The sequence below is a fragment of the Erinaceus europaeus genome, chromosome 7 (assembly GCF_950295315.1).
Source record: "Erinaceus europaeus chromosome 7, mEriEur2.1, whole genome shotgun sequence".
Classification (NCBI taxonomy): domain Eukaryota; kingdom Metazoa; phylum Chordata; class Mammalia; order Eulipotyphla; family Erinaceidae; genus Erinaceus; species Erinaceus europaeus.
The window spans coordinates 16,567,231-16,582,315 of NC_080168.1; the positions used below are offsets into that span (position 1 = coordinate 16,567,231).

At 49.7% G+C, this 15,085-nt stretch overlaps 1 protein-coding gene across 22 annotated transcripts in view; it reads left to right on the forward strand.

Annotated features, from left to right (window-relative positions):
* TNS1 (tensin 1) overlaps positions 1 to 15,085 on the forward strand; it is a 254,731-nt gene that overhangs the window by 127,300 nt on the left and 112,346 nt on the right. The window lies entirely within an intron of this gene.

Sequence of the window (15,085 nt, forward strand, 5' to 3'; positions counted from 1 at the left end):
TTCGTATGCTCAGCCAGGTGCTACCTTTCAATCCCTGTCTTCCTGAACCTTAGTTTCCCTTTCTGTCCAAGACAGGACTTGAATCCCATGCTCTAGGGGTTGTCTTAGAGCTGATAAGTGCCCACTCTGTTCAAGGCCATTGGAGAATGAACTTGGAGGGTGGTGGTACCAGTGAACACACAGTGGACCCAGAGGGTCCCTGTAGATGCTCTCTGGCTGCACTCCTAGCCACAGTTCCCCCTTTGGCAGAGACCCTCCTTCCTTCTTCCTCTGAGCTGAGTCTGTGCTCTTGGCTCTGCTTGGGTGGTGGTAGTGGTGGGGTGCTCCAGATGGGAAGTGTCTCTTACACGGAGCTGGCGTGGAGGGGCAAGGTCATTGGCTTAACAGGGTGGGGGCTTCGGGCTGTGGCCAGGTCTCATCATTCCAGCCCCACAGCCACCTGGCCCAGAACAGAATGTCCTTGGCTGGTCCTGGGAGGCTGGGGGTGGGGGGGCAGGTCTGGGGCTGTCCAGGCAGAAGGCACCAGGGACCTTGTGTGAGCTCTGTCTCCACAAGGAAGGGTTCAGGGTTTGGGACAAGAGGCAATAGGAGGGGTCAGGTGATGGCATACCTGGTAGTACACACATATTATTACCATGTGCAAGGATGCAAGTTCAAATCCCCAGTCCCCAGCTGCAGGGGGAAAGTTTCATGAGCAGTGAAGCAATACTGCAGTTGTCTCTCTGTCTCTTTCTCCCCTTTTCCTTTCACTTCCCCTTCCTCCATTCCAATAAATAAATTGTATTAAAAAAAACAAAGAATAAGGTGACATTTCAGCTGGAGGGATGGCGTGTCTCCGCTCTTCACAGAGACTGTCTTTTGCTTTCTCACGCCCCTCCCCAGATGTGGAGTGGCTGTGACCCTAGACGGTTCTCCCAGTTTTTAAGCCTGTCCCCCATCCCCACCGCATCCTCCCCTCTGCCTTTGGACGAGGAGTTAGATTATTACCCTCTGGGGCCTGGCTCCCCTGGTCCTGGCTGTGTGGCCTTGGCCCTGCTGCTGAACCTTTCTCCATCTGCTTCCCTTTTCCATATGGGGGCTTAGTACGAGTACCTACCCTATGAAGATACTATCTAAGGTGACCAGCAGTCCACTCCAGGTATGACAGCTGGTTTTGAATATAATAAGTGCATTTAGCCAGCAAAGGGGGAGGGCAAAAATAAGGCTAAGAAGCTGGGAGCAAGTGAAGCCACTTGTGGAGTCTGCTTTCTGGGGTCCCGGAGGTGGTGCAGTGGGTAAAGCAGGGTGTTCTGAATCGGATGCCTGGCAGCAAATGTGCCAGAGGAACGCTCTGGTTCTCTCAGTCTCATAAATAACTGAATACATTTAAAAAAATTTGTTTTTATTTATTGGTAGAGATGGATAGAAATCAAAAGGGAAGGAGTGGGGGAGATAGAGAGGAAGAGAGACAGAGATACCTGCAGCCTTGCTTTACCGATTGTGAAACTTCCTTCCGGACCGGGTGGTTAGGGCCTTGAACCCGGGGTCTTGAGCACTGTAACATATTGTAATGTGTGCTCAGCTGAATGTGCTATTGCTTTGCCCCTGAATGAATAAATCTTTAAAAATAAAAGAACCTGCAGGAGTGGTGAAATAGCTCACCTGGATAGTGCCTTGCTAGCTACACAACTCAGCTTCGAGCCCAGCCCCTACTGCACTGAAGGAAGCTTTGGTCTCTCTCTCTCTCTCTCTCTCTCTCTCTCTCTCTCTCTCTCTCCCTCTCCCTCCCTCTCCTCTTGTCTTGCTGCCTTTCTGTCTCAATAAAAAAAAAAACAAAGGAAAAAAAACTGCATTTAGAGCCTTGTGATGGCTCTCCACCTACCTCACTTGGAGTTCTTAGTCAGTGTTGGTCTATACCACCCCATGCCACAGTTTCTTCTCTGCCCTCATCTCCTTCTAGAAGCTCCCTCCCTCCCTCTTGCTCCAGCCACTTGTCTTTCTTACTGGGCCAGGAACACACCCAGCACCATGCTGCCTCAGGGCCTTTGCACCTGCTCTTCCTTCCTTCTGAATCCTCTTCCCTGGGAGAGATGCAGGACTCTGTCCCTTCCCCAGGCTTTTGCTGAACAGAGAAGGGGGTCTTGTCCTCCTGCCCCTTCTCTGCCCCTGGGCAGGTATGCCTGTCTGATTCACTAATCTTAGTCTCACTCACTAACCTGGCTGAGCAGGCTCCTTCCTGAGTGTCAGTGACACAGCATATAAGGCCCCCTCTCTCTGCTGTGCTCTTGGCTACACCCCCAGTGTCTGGTGCATAGTAGGTGCTCTGGATGTGTTGTCGATACCTGGTGCACATTAGCTGCTCAGTTAACAAGCCTAATGGTGCTCTGATTCCCTGGGTCGCTGAGGGGTGGTGTGTGTGTGTGTGTGTGTGTGTGTGTGTGTGTGTGTGTGTGTGTTAGGGCTTCCCCTTGACCTCCAGTGGAAGCTCTGTTGCTGTCTTCTGGGTGGTGGGAAAATGCTCCCCACCCAGGGGAGAAAGTTTGGCTCTCCACAGAGAGCACTCAGCAGCTGTTTCCTCCTGCAGAGAGGCCAGTGCCCTGAGCAAGTTCAAGGGAAGGAGGGAAGGGAAGGGAAGGGAAGGGTGGCTGTAGTTTTCCTTCCTTTTCTGTTGTCCCTGCATGCCTTCAGCCTTCAGGGCTAGTCCCTTGGCCCCCCCCCCCCCAGGGTCTTTCTGTCTGTTTCTCCCTGTCTCGGTTGGGCTGCAACTCTCCACTGGCCTTCTCTCCACCCTTGCTAAATCTCCCCCTCATACCTCCCAGCAGGTAGGAGCCCACTGAACCCTGGGCATGGGATGCCAGCCAGACTTTTCAGCCATGCCAGGCCAGCCAGGGCAGAGTGGCTTAATCTTCAACTCATATTTTCCTCTTTCTCAACACATGTTGCCCAAGGCCTTGGGGAGCAGGGTCCTAGGGTCACCTCTCTCTGCTGGGGTCCACCCATGGGGGTGGGGCAAAGAACACCCTCAGTCCTTTTTAAGAGCTGAGATAGCCTCTCTCTCTCTCTCTCTCTCATTATTAAATAGAGACAGAAATCAAACAGGAAGGAGAAGATAGGGAGGGTGGGAGGGACAGATAGAAAATTAGATAGATAGATAGATAGATAGATAGATAGATAGATAGATAGATAGATAGATAGGGACAAGGAACTGTAGCACCACTTTGCCACTCTGAAGTTTCTCCCATGCAGGCAGGGATCAGGGGCTTAAACCTGGGTCCTTGTGCTTGGTACTGTGTGTACTCAACCAGGTGCACCACTACCAGGTCCCAGAAACAAATGGAGTTATGTGGAATCTCCCCAGGGTAATTGCAAAGTAGAGTGGCCCTTGAGGTTGGCCAGGACTGAGTCCTCCTGGTCACAGAGCCTGGGTCCCCAGGGGTGAGGGTAGTGGTAGATGGGGCAGCCCATGGCATCTGGATTGCTTCCAAGTCTGGGCTATTACAAAGACTGCAGCTGTGAGCACACGGGTTGCATAGATGTCTTTAGGTGAGTGTTTTTTGTCTTCTTTGGATAAACCCCTATGAGAGTAACTGCCAGATTCTAGGGTAGGTTCTGAGGGCTTCTTGCACCAGCAGTGTAGAAGGGATCTGTTTTCCCCACGGTCTTGCCAACATTTGTTTTTATCCTTTTTCACATATGATGTTCTCACATGTGTGAAGTGGTATCTCCTTGCTGTCTTTACTTTCATTTCTCTCATAATCAGCCCTATTTTAATTGCATTTTATTTATTTTAATAAGAGAGAAAGAGATACAGAGACCCAGAACACTGCTCAGCTCTGGCTTATGGTGGTGCTGGGGATTGAACCTGGGGCCTCAGAGCCTCAGGCTTGTAGTCTTGCAGAATCATTATGCTGTCTCCCCGGCTCTTAGCCCTATATATTTTTTAAATGTGGTAAAATACTAAGAACATAAAAAATAAAATCGGGGGCTGGGTTGTGGTGCACCAGGTTGAGTGCATATAGTGCAGAGTGCAGGGACCCGTGCAAGGATCCTGGTTCCAGCCCCCGGCTCCCCACCTGCAGGGGGGTCGCTTCACAGGCGGTGAAGCAGGTCTGCAGGTGTCTATCTTTCTCTCCCCCTCTATGTCTTCCCCTCCTCTCTTCATTCCTCTCTGTCTTATCCAACAAGAATAGCAACAACTACAAAAATAGAAAAAATGGTCTCCAGGAGCAGTGAATTTGTAGTGCAGGCACCGAGCCCCAGCAATAGACCTAGAGGCAAAAATAAAATAAAATAAAATAAAATCTGTCATGTTAGGCAGGTTGGAGAGTGCATTACACAGTACCAAGTGCAGCCATCACCATCCATCTCCAGAACATTCTTCCTCATCCTGTAAAGTGGAAAGACTACTACCTTCATGAAATAGTAATTTCCCCAGCCCCTACGCACCACTCTACTTTCTGTCTCTGTAAATATGTCTACATGCCTGATGGCAGTGGACTCATGAAACATTTACCTGTTTGCAGTCAGTCACTAATTTCATCTAGCATAATGACCTCAAGGTCCATCTATATTGTAGCACATGTCCAATTTTCCCTTTTTATGGCTGAATAATACTCCACTGTATGTATTAGTGCCTTTTTTCTGTCTATCCATTCCCCTGTCAGTAGACTAAGATATAGTTAATAATGCTGCTCTGTTGCTGGGGAGATAGCATAGTGGTTATGCCAAAAGACTTTCATGCTTGAGACACTGAGGCCCCAGGCTCAATCCCCAGCATCATCGTAAGCCAGAGCTAGCACTGCTCTGGTAGAAAAACGTAAATGCTGCTGTGAACACTAGTATATGAATATGTCTTTGCTTCTCTGTTTTCAGTTCTTCTGGGTGCCGGGAAGTGAAATTGCTGGGTTAACGAGTACTTTCACAGATGATGTTGTTTTGAAGAAACTGTACAGTTTTCCATATAGCAGTGATGCAATTTCACACTCCCACCAACAGTGTAGAGTTTCCAATTTCTTCACATTCTTGTCAACATTTTTAAAGAAAAGATGTATGGGGAGTCGGGCTGTAGCACAGCGGGTTAAGCGCATGTGACGCAAAGTGCAAGGACTGGAGTAAGGATCCCGGTTCGAGCCCCTGGCTCCCCACCTACAGGCGAGTCGCTTCACAGGCGGTGAAGCAGGTCTGCAGGTGTCTGTCTTTCTCTCCTCCTCTCTGTCTTCCCCTCCTCTCTCCATTTCTCTCTGTCCTATCCAACAACGACATCAATAATAACTACAACAATAAAACAACAAGGGCAATAAAAAGGGGAATAAATATTTAAAAAAAGAAAGATGTAGACATTTGTTTATGAGAGCAAGAAAAAGAGAGTCAGAGAGAGAGCCAGCCAGCCAGAGCATCACACTGGCATATGTGGTACTGGGGTTTGAACTTGGGGCCCCCCCTTGAGTGCAGTCTGGTGCTCTGTCACTGTTCTACCTCCCTAGCCATAAAGCTTTTTTAAAAAAATTATTAGCCAACTTACTAGGTGTGGAGTGGTGACTCTGATATCATACTATATCTTATATCATATCATATCATATCATATCATATCATATCATATCATATCATATCATATCATATCATTTTACCAGAGCACTGATCAGCTCTGACTAATGGTGTTGTTAGGGATAGAACCTGGGATTTCATAAAATCAGGCATGAAAGCCTTTTGTGTGACCACTATACTGTCCCAACCTCTGTCATAGTGGTTTTTTTTAAATATTTATTTATTTTCCCTTTTGTTGCACTTTATTGTTGTTGTAGTTATTATTGTTGTTGTTACTGATGTTGTCATTGTTAGATAGGCCAGAGAGAAATGGAGAGAGGAGGGGAAGACAGAGAGGGGGAAAGACAGACACCTGCAGACCTGCTTCATCACCTGTGAAGTGACTCCCCTGCAGGTGGGGAGCCGGGAGCTCGAACAGGGATCCTTATACCAGTCCTTGCACTTTGCACCACGTGTGCTGTCATAGAGTTTTTAAAAGTATCATTTTATTTATTCTTTAAATACAATATTTATTGGATAGAGACAGATAACTGACAGGGAAGGGGGAGATACAGAGGGGCCCAAGTGGGTGATATGGCCTATGTTTAGTCAGGAAATGGGAGACAATTGTACCCTGGAAACTGTGAGTATCCGGCTGTGTGTCCCAGAGTTGAGGAAGGAAGCAGTCAGCTCTTGATGTCACAGTTGAGGAAGTGACCCTTCTCTTCCCAGTCTCCTTCAGGATTTGAGCTAATGGGATGGAGGAGTAGGCATGGATAAGGGCAGGTGTCCGGAGGGTGATGGGGCTAAGAAAAGTGTGTGTGTGTGGGGGGGTGGAGAACATGGTATAAATCACCCAGCCTGATGGGAGCAAATATAGTATCAATAATGTGGGCCAGGCTGCATATGGAATCAACCTACTAGCCCATTGACAAATAACTGGGTAAATAGGCTGTACAGATATATTCAAGGGAATACTATTCTGCTATTAAAAAGATGACTGGGTGGTGGTGCCTACACCTGGTTGAGTGCACATATTACCAAGAAATAAGACACAGGTTCAAGTCCCCAGTCCCCACCTACAGGGGGAAAGCTTCACAAGTGGTGGACCAGTGCTGCAGGTGTCTTTGCTTCTCCCTGTCTTTCTATCTCTCTCTGTCTCTATCAAAATAAGATAAATAAGAATTTATAAAAGGGAGCTGGGGAGACCGCATAGTAGTTTTGCAAAAGACTTTTCTTGCCTGAGGCTCTGAGGTCCCAGGTTCAATCCCCAGCACCACCATAAGCCAGAGCTGAGCAGTGCTCTGGTCTGTCACCCTCTCTTTCTCTCTGTGTATCTTTTTCATTAATATATATATATATATATATATATATATGTATATATGTATATATTTCATTTTGCTTATGTTTTGATTGGATAGAGACAGAGAGAAATTGAGAGGGGAGGGGGAGATATAGAGGGTAAGAGAGAGACACCTGCAGCCCTGCTTCACCACTCATGAAGCTTCCCCCTTGCAGGTAGTGACCAGGGGCTTGAACCTGCATCCTTGTGCCCTTTAATGTGTTCACTCAACCACGTGCACCACTGCCCCTGTATATCTCTTTCATTCATTCATAAATAAATAAATAATATATGTATTTTTAAAAAGATATTGTGCCTTTTAGGACAAGTGGATGGTGATTTTGCTGTTAAGTGAAAAAAGCCAGGAAGTGAAAGCTAACTACTAAGTAATTTCACTCCTGTGTAGACTATAAATAATGAAAATAAACAGGCTTGCCAAACAATAACAACCATAACCAAGCTGACCCTTAGACTGTAAAAACTGTGGTGATTATTGGAGGAACAGGAGGTGAAGGGGGAAGGCAGTGGGGGTAGGGGGAGTCTTGTGTAATGGCTCAGGACTCTGTGGGTATGGTTAGTCACGTACATGTCTGTAAGAAACTATATTCTGGTCTGGAGTTGAGGAGGTAGCATAATGGTTCGGCAAAAGACTTTTATGCCTGAGGCTCCCTGGTCTCAGGCTCAGTTCCCAGCACAACCACAAACCAGAGCTGAGCAGTGCTCTGGTCTCTCTCTCTTCATCATTCTTATTAAAATAAAGAAAATATTGGGAGTCCGGCGGTAGTGCAGCGGGTTAAGTGCACATGGCACAAAACCCAAGGACCGGTGTAAGGATCCTGGTTCGAGCCCCCAGCTCCCCATTTGCAGGGGAGTCACTTCACAAGCAGTGAAGCAGGTCTGCAGGTGTCTGTCTTTCTCTTCTCCTCTCTGTCTTCCCCTTCTCTCTCCACTTCTCTCTGTCCTATCTATCCAACAATGACAACAACAATAGTAACTATAACATTAAAACAACAAGGGCAACAAAAAGGAATAAATAAATAAGTATTAAAAAATAAAGAAAATATTAAAGAAAAAGAAAAATGCTTTTCAGTTGATTCTGTACAAGACTTTCATGCCTAAGGTTCTGAGATCTCAGGTTCAATTAGCAGCACCATCATAAACCAGAGCTGAGCAGTGTTCTTGTCTCTCTGTATGTATGTGTGTGTCTCTCTCTGTATCTCTCTCTCTCATTAAAATAAATAAAATTTAAAAACATTACAAAAAGAAACTATATTCCAGTGTTGAAGCTGGAAAAGATTAAGCTCTTTATTATGACAATAATCATAACAATTATTAAAATCACAATTATAATTATGGTCATTGTCATTATCTTGATGATAATAGTGACTTTGGCTGCTCTATCATCTCTGGGACATGAGGTTGCTAGGCATCCTTGTCTCACCTCGGTGATCCTGGCTAGGGACAGGGGTGGGAACAGTATGAAGGAAGAACAGAAGCAGGAATGAGTGTGGTCTAGAGAGGCTAGTGAGGAGGTGGGAGCAGAGGCTGTGGATGGAGGACAGAGGCGAAGCCAGTTGGCTTCCTGGAGGAGAAGAAGGAGAAGAAGAAGGAGGAGGAGAAGGAGAAAGATGGAGATGGAAAAAGAAGAGGAGGAGGAGAAGGGGGAGGAGGAAGGGTGAGAGCAGGGTGGGGTTCCTGAAGCCAGCTTGGGGAATTTGAACTTGATGAGCCAAGCTCTAAGGGCCATGATGGGTGCCTGAAGTGGGGAAGGGCTTGAGGGCCTGAGCCTTTTTAGCTGCCTGGGGGGGCAGGGGGCTGCCAGGAGGAGGGTTGGCTGCATCCAGTGAAGCTGACACAGGTGCATGACATGAACAGGAGGTAGGTATGGACCACTTGAGGGCCATCAGGTGGGTAGTGAGGCAAGAGGGGGGCAAGGAGAACCCACCTGAGTGCACAGAACCTGAGTGGAATGCCTACAGCTGCCCCACCAGCCTGGGGCTGGGGGCTGGATCCCTTGGATACATGGGGAGGGGGTTGTTGGGGGAGAAGGTGTCTGAGGACAGGGCCCTTTTGGGGGGCATGCAGGGGAAGTCAGGCATAACATAACATTCCACTGCGTCACCTCTGGCTGCACTTTCTGGTGATCCAGGGACCCTGGAGTGTCCCCCAAACAGCGGGGGACCCCAGGCTGCAGGCTTTCATCTCACCTGGTCTTAACCCTCTGCTGGGTGGTGGGCAGGAACTGGGTGATGAGGTGAGAGGAGAGCTCTGGCTTCCAGCTGCAGACAAGGAGCAGACCCACCTCCCTGGGGACTATTTCCTCATGTGCTTCCTGCTGCTGCTGCAGCTTCTGCTGTCATCCTGCCCATGGCCTCCTCCCTGGGCCATAGTCTCCCAAGTGCCTGTGAGATGCATTTCCCTTTTGCTTTCAAGCCCCTCCCACCCTCCCAACTTGTGCTTCAGCTTCTATTTTTGGAACCAGCGAGCCTGGAATAACTTTCCCTGGGGCTCAGGGCTGCGGGCATTCCAGCATTCCAGCCCCCTCCAGCCCCCCCAGCCAGCGACCCCCAGGTCCCTCCTGGGGGGGATGCACTTCCTCCCCTGACCTCATGACCTGTTGCCATGGCAATGGGTGTGATGTCATGGGGCTTGGGGACCCTGAAAGGCACACACTTGCATGTGTACACACACACACACACACACACACACACACACACACACACAACAAACCCAACAACACATTCCAGGCCTCCCAGGGGACAGAGCAGGGTGAACTGGAGAGGAGAGGGCGTGAGGAATTTCTGGACGGAATGTTCTGGAGGCCGAGTCTGCATTCTACGCCAGCCTGGGGGGCCTGGGCACCTCCCCTCCCCCACCTTGATGACCCTTTGCCTTTTCTTTCCTCCCAAACCCCAACCCATAGGTAGGTAGGTAGACAGATAATTTTTCCCTCCCAGCCCACCCTCCCCCTAGGCTGCGAACATTTTCTGATGTGGGAACTGCTTCCAGGCAGTTCTCCGGGCTACCCTCTCAGTTTCTTGGGACAAGCAGTGGGCGGGCATGCATGTTTTTTTTTTTTTTTTTTTAAAGAAAAAACAAAAAGCAGGAAGGATGTGCAGCTTCCCTTATCCTCTCTGTGGTTCCTGGTCACACACTTTCAGGAAGTTGTGGCCCCAGCTCCCCCTGTGGCAGCCCCTGGCTTCCTCCCCTTCCTAGAGCAGGAATGCCAAGGGCCTGATCTTACTCCACGTGATGGGCACAGTGATAATGTTGATGTGGGGAGGCCTCTCCAGGGTGCTGGAAACTGGAGGAGGCATTGCTTTCCAGACTGTGTGCCGGCTGTCAGCAATTGGCGTGAAGGTCTCTGGGGCCAGGGTCGGGGAGCCTGCTTTGCCAGGTCACGCACAGCCTGGGTTTGAGCCCAGGCGCCACTAAGGAGAACCACAGCACTGGAGAAAGCTCCACTGCTATGGTGTGCCTCCCCTTCCATCTAGAGGGTAGAGAAAAGTCAGCCCAGAGTGGTGAAATCACACATGTCTGAGGCCCCAGAGTTGCACAAAAGATATAAATAAATACTTTTTTCCCCCTAAATACTTTGCCCTGATGCCTGCCTTGCCCCAGATTCCTAGATGGGACTCCAGGGCAGAGGTGTCTGTGAGGGCAGGCCTGGACTGAGTTTCAGGAGCCGCTGCCTGTCTGCTCCGGGGCTGGGCTGAGAGCTGACTGAGCCTCAGCATTGGAAAGCCCAAGGTCCTGAAGAGCCAGGTTTTGGGGGCCAGGAGGTGGCTTTGTGTTAGAGCACATAGCCCAGTTGGAGGGAGGTCCCAGGTTCAATCCCAGCAGTGCTTAGCAGAAAGCACAGCCAAGGGAAGCATCATGATGACAGAATAGTGCTTTGCTCTGTCTTGTCTTGTACAAAATAGTTTGAAAAGGATGCGAGGTAGCTTACTTGGAAGAGCACATACTTTATCACGTGTAAGGGCCAGGGTTCAAACCCCAGCACCGTGTGGGAGCACCACGGATACCATGGAGGGGCAACTCTATGGAGGCTGGAGTGGTACTGTGATGTCCCTCTTCATTTTTCCTCTTTTCACCACCCCCCATCTTAAAAAAATAGAATGAAGAGTGGTCCGGGAGGTGGTGCAGTGGATAAAGCATCGGACTCTCAAGCATGAGGTCCCGAGTTCAATCCCCAGAAGCACATGTACCAGAGTGATGGCTGGCTCTTTCTCTCTCCTCCTATGTTTCTCATTAATAAGTAAATAAAATCGTAAAGAAAATAGAATGAAGAAAAGGTGGATCCCTGGTGCTGTGGACTTAGGCATTCACAGCCTCCCCCTCACAAACAAATAGCAATTTGGAAAGAAATCAATAAGGACCCAGGTATTACCCTAGGGCTAGGTATGGGGTGGGGGGCAGATGGGGTGGTCTTCCCTTTTGGGGTCGCTTTGCTTCTTGCTTCTTGCTTCTGTACCTAAGTCTGAAGGGGGGGCGAATGGGCCCCCCTGCGACTGAGCTAAAGGCTTGGTAGAATTGCAAGACTTGGATATCAGCTCCCTTCTGCCATCTGAGCCTCACTGTGAGAGAAAGTGAGAGACACCGTGAGAGCCTCACTGTGAGAAACAGGGCAGCTAGCTATACCTCCTTGTACCTCAGTTTCCTCTGCCTCAAACGGGGAGATGATATCTGAAGTCCCTCTTAGCAAGGTGTTCTGGGCATCTATGTACAAGGATGGCTTGTGTGTGGGTGTGCATGTCTGCATGGTGGGCAGTGCATATCCGTTACCATGCTCAAGGACCTGGGTTCCAGCCCCAGGCTACAAGACTTTGCGAAGGGGGAAACTTCATTAGAGGTAGAGTGTTGCCATGGTGTCTTTCTCTTTCTGTCTCTCTCTCCCTCACTGTCTCTCACTCTCTTCATCTTAAGTAACAGAACATAGGGTCCAAGTCCCTGGCCCCCACCTGAGGAGTGAGGAAGCTTCATGAACAGTCTTGCTGGTTTCTCTACCCCTCACCTCTCTCTCTCTATCTTATCAAATATAAGATAAATAAAATAAAAGTGAAAGGAGCTCACCAGGAGTAGTGGAATCATGCAGGTCTGTCCTGGATACAATCTAAGCAAAGGTAAATGGCTGGGGCTTGGGTTCCAGAAACTTTCAGGGTGCCTTCTGCCGTGTCAGTGCTGGGGAGGGGACAGTGAGGGCTCCATTCATTCTACAGCCATTTCCTGTAGTGCACCTGACACAGTTCTGGGCTCTGGGACTCTGGGGACTTGTGTTGTCATAGGATAGACAGACTTCAAATAAGAAAAGGTACGTGGGCCAGCAGAACAGCACACCTGGATGCTTTGCTCTGCATGTCACCTGGTTTGAGCCTACCCCTCATTGCACTGGAGGAAGCCTCTGTGCTGTGATGTCTCTTGATCTCTCTCTTTGAAAAAGTTAGCCTGGAACCAAATGCCTTGGGAACACCCCTATAGGACTGAGGGCCCAACCTCCCCTTTAGGGCCTAGGGAGGGGGTGGTCCTGCTTGGGATGAGGGCGCAGCCCCTAACCTTTCTCTCTCCAAGTTGGCTGCTCCTGGGAGGCAGAGAAAGAGACCCTCTATCCAGCCTGGGAGGACAGGCTGGGAACAGCCTGCTTGCTGGGCCCTGTTTGCAAACACCACTGGATGTCTCAGTCAGTCTGCCCAGGCGGGGCTTTCGGAAATTTTTCTGCTTTCAGAAAGCATCTGGAGCAGCTGAGCACTGGCAAGCGCCTTGGCCAAGCTCCAGCTGGCACAGAGTGGGCGGGGGGCTGAAGGCTGGGTGCTGAGGCAGGCAGGCTGGCCGGGAAGAGGTTCTAGCCACTCTGCTGAGGCCTGTGGTTTCTAATATTGACTTGGGCTCCCGGGTGGGGCCGGGTGGGAGGCTGGGGCCCTGGGTGTGTGCAGCCTCACTGATAAATAACACCCCCGTTCACATTTATCCAGAGTTTTCTGAGTGTTTTCAGGGCCTCTCAGAAAGTAGCCCCACAGAGCCCTGCACACCAAGTCTCTAGACAGAGGGACTTTCTGAATAAGTCAGGACAGGACTCCACAGCAGGAACTGGTGCCTCCCCACATGTCCCCTCCCCTTCCCCAGACCTGTTAGAAGTGCCCATTCTGATGTGGTACCTCGTTTCTGCTTTGTCTGACACCCCCTTCTGGGCTCACTGAGCCAACTCTTTATTGGATGTGAGGACCTTGGAGTTTTGAGATCTGGGTTCAAGACTTGATCCTGCTGTGTAGATGCTATCTATGGAAGGTCCCTGGGGTGGGGGCTGCTTCCAAGAGTTACCCAGACCCTCCCACGTCCCCTCCCCCAGCCAGAGCAGCTCTGAGAGGAGACAGTGGACCCTGATGCCTAGTCCAAGCTTTCCACAGTAGCCTTGGAGCAGAAGAGGAAGACTCACCCCACTCCCAATAGTGGGTAGCTGTGCTCTTGGGGTGGGGATCCCCAAGCATCCCTGGTGGTCTTTCTGACACCTTCCCCCCCCCCCCCCATGGCCCTGGCTGGCTGTGGCTGACAGCAGGTGCTTGATGTATGTTCCTCCTTCACGACCTTCCTTGGACAGAGACAGAAAAATCAAGAGAGAAGAGGAAGCTAGAGAGGGAGAGACAGAGAGACACCCACAGTGCTGCTTCACCACTTGCAAAGCTTCCTTCCTGCAGGTGGGGACCAGGGACTTGAACCCAGATCTTTGATCATTGCAATATGTGCACTCAACCAGGTGCACCACTGCCTAGCCCCTGGCTTCCTAACCTTGGCTGTCACTCTGTGTCCTTCTTGGGGTTCAAGGTCCCTTGTCACCATGTCGCCAAGTCAGAAACAGCCCTAGAGACAGACTAATGAGGAGGTGGAGCAGGAATGGAGAGATTCTCCCCTGTTATCGGGGAGGCAGGGAGCCCACTTTTTGGAATGTCTTAAGTGGGACATACTCACGTCAGAGTGGTGGTAGGGGTGGCTGCTGTGAGGGACATCATGCATCCACCCAGGCTCCCTGCTGGCCTGTTCTGCACAGATCACAGGCCCCATTGTGAGGGACCTGGCAGTTGAGTCTGAATGGAGCCCAATGGGATAAACACACAGATCAAGCCATAGGTGGAGAATAAGGCGCCATGAGGTTATTCACATGCTAAGGGCCAGGTGGTGCATGGAAAATGAAGTCTGCAGAGAAATGCTTGGGGCAGGGGGAGGGGTCTCAAAAGCCCACCTGAAGAACTCTACTGAGTGTCTTCACCCAAAGAGCGTGACCTATAAAGCTCAAGGTGGGGTTCAGATTCTGTTGTCAGCGCCAGGGGATGGCTCACCCAGTTCAGTGCATGTTATCATGAGCAAGGGCCCAGGTTCAAAACTCCAGTCTCCACTTGCAGGGGGGAAAGCTTCATAAGCAATGAAGCAGTGCTGCAGGTGTCTTCTCCCACCCCCATTCTCTCCCCCTCCCTAAATCTCTTTGTCCTACAAATACCAAAATCCCTGTTGACTGTCCCTACTGGACAACAACCACTTTTTTTTTTTCTGCTTTTAATACTGTGAGAGAATGAGCCTAGAGCCTTGCATGTGAGTGATATAGCTGAGCAGCCTCTCTGGCCCACTTTTATGGTCTTGATTTTTTTTTTTTTTTTTGAAAGAGAAGGAGAGAGGGCTTGAGAAAGATAGGATAAATGCATAGCACTGCTCCACAATCTGTGGTGCTCCCACATGGCGATGGGGCTCAAACCCAAGGCCATTTGGGAGTGTGCTCACCTGGGTGAACTATCTCCTGGGATGGCCACTCATTAATCTCCCCTTATCTGTCATGTGGGACTCTGGTGTGGGAGGCACCTACCTTATGCTATTCTCATGAATACTGGTGCAGCTAGAAATTACTCATGACAAGAGGAGTCCTTTCTAGAACTTTCTTTCCTTTCTGGAGGTTGTCACTGGAGCTTCAGTATTCTGGGCTGAACACACACACACACACACACACACACACACACACACACACACACGGAGGGAGAGAAAGAGGGAGAACAACATTGAAACTTCTTTCAGTGCAGTGGACGGCAGGCTTGAACCTGGGTTACATACATGATAAAGCTGTCAAAACTTTTTTTTTTTTTCCTCCAGGGTTATTACTGGGCTCAGTGCCTGCACCATGAATCCACCGCTCCTGGAGGCCATTTTTCCCCTTTTGTTGCCCTAGTTGTTGCAGCCTCGTTGCGGTTATTATTGCCATTGTTG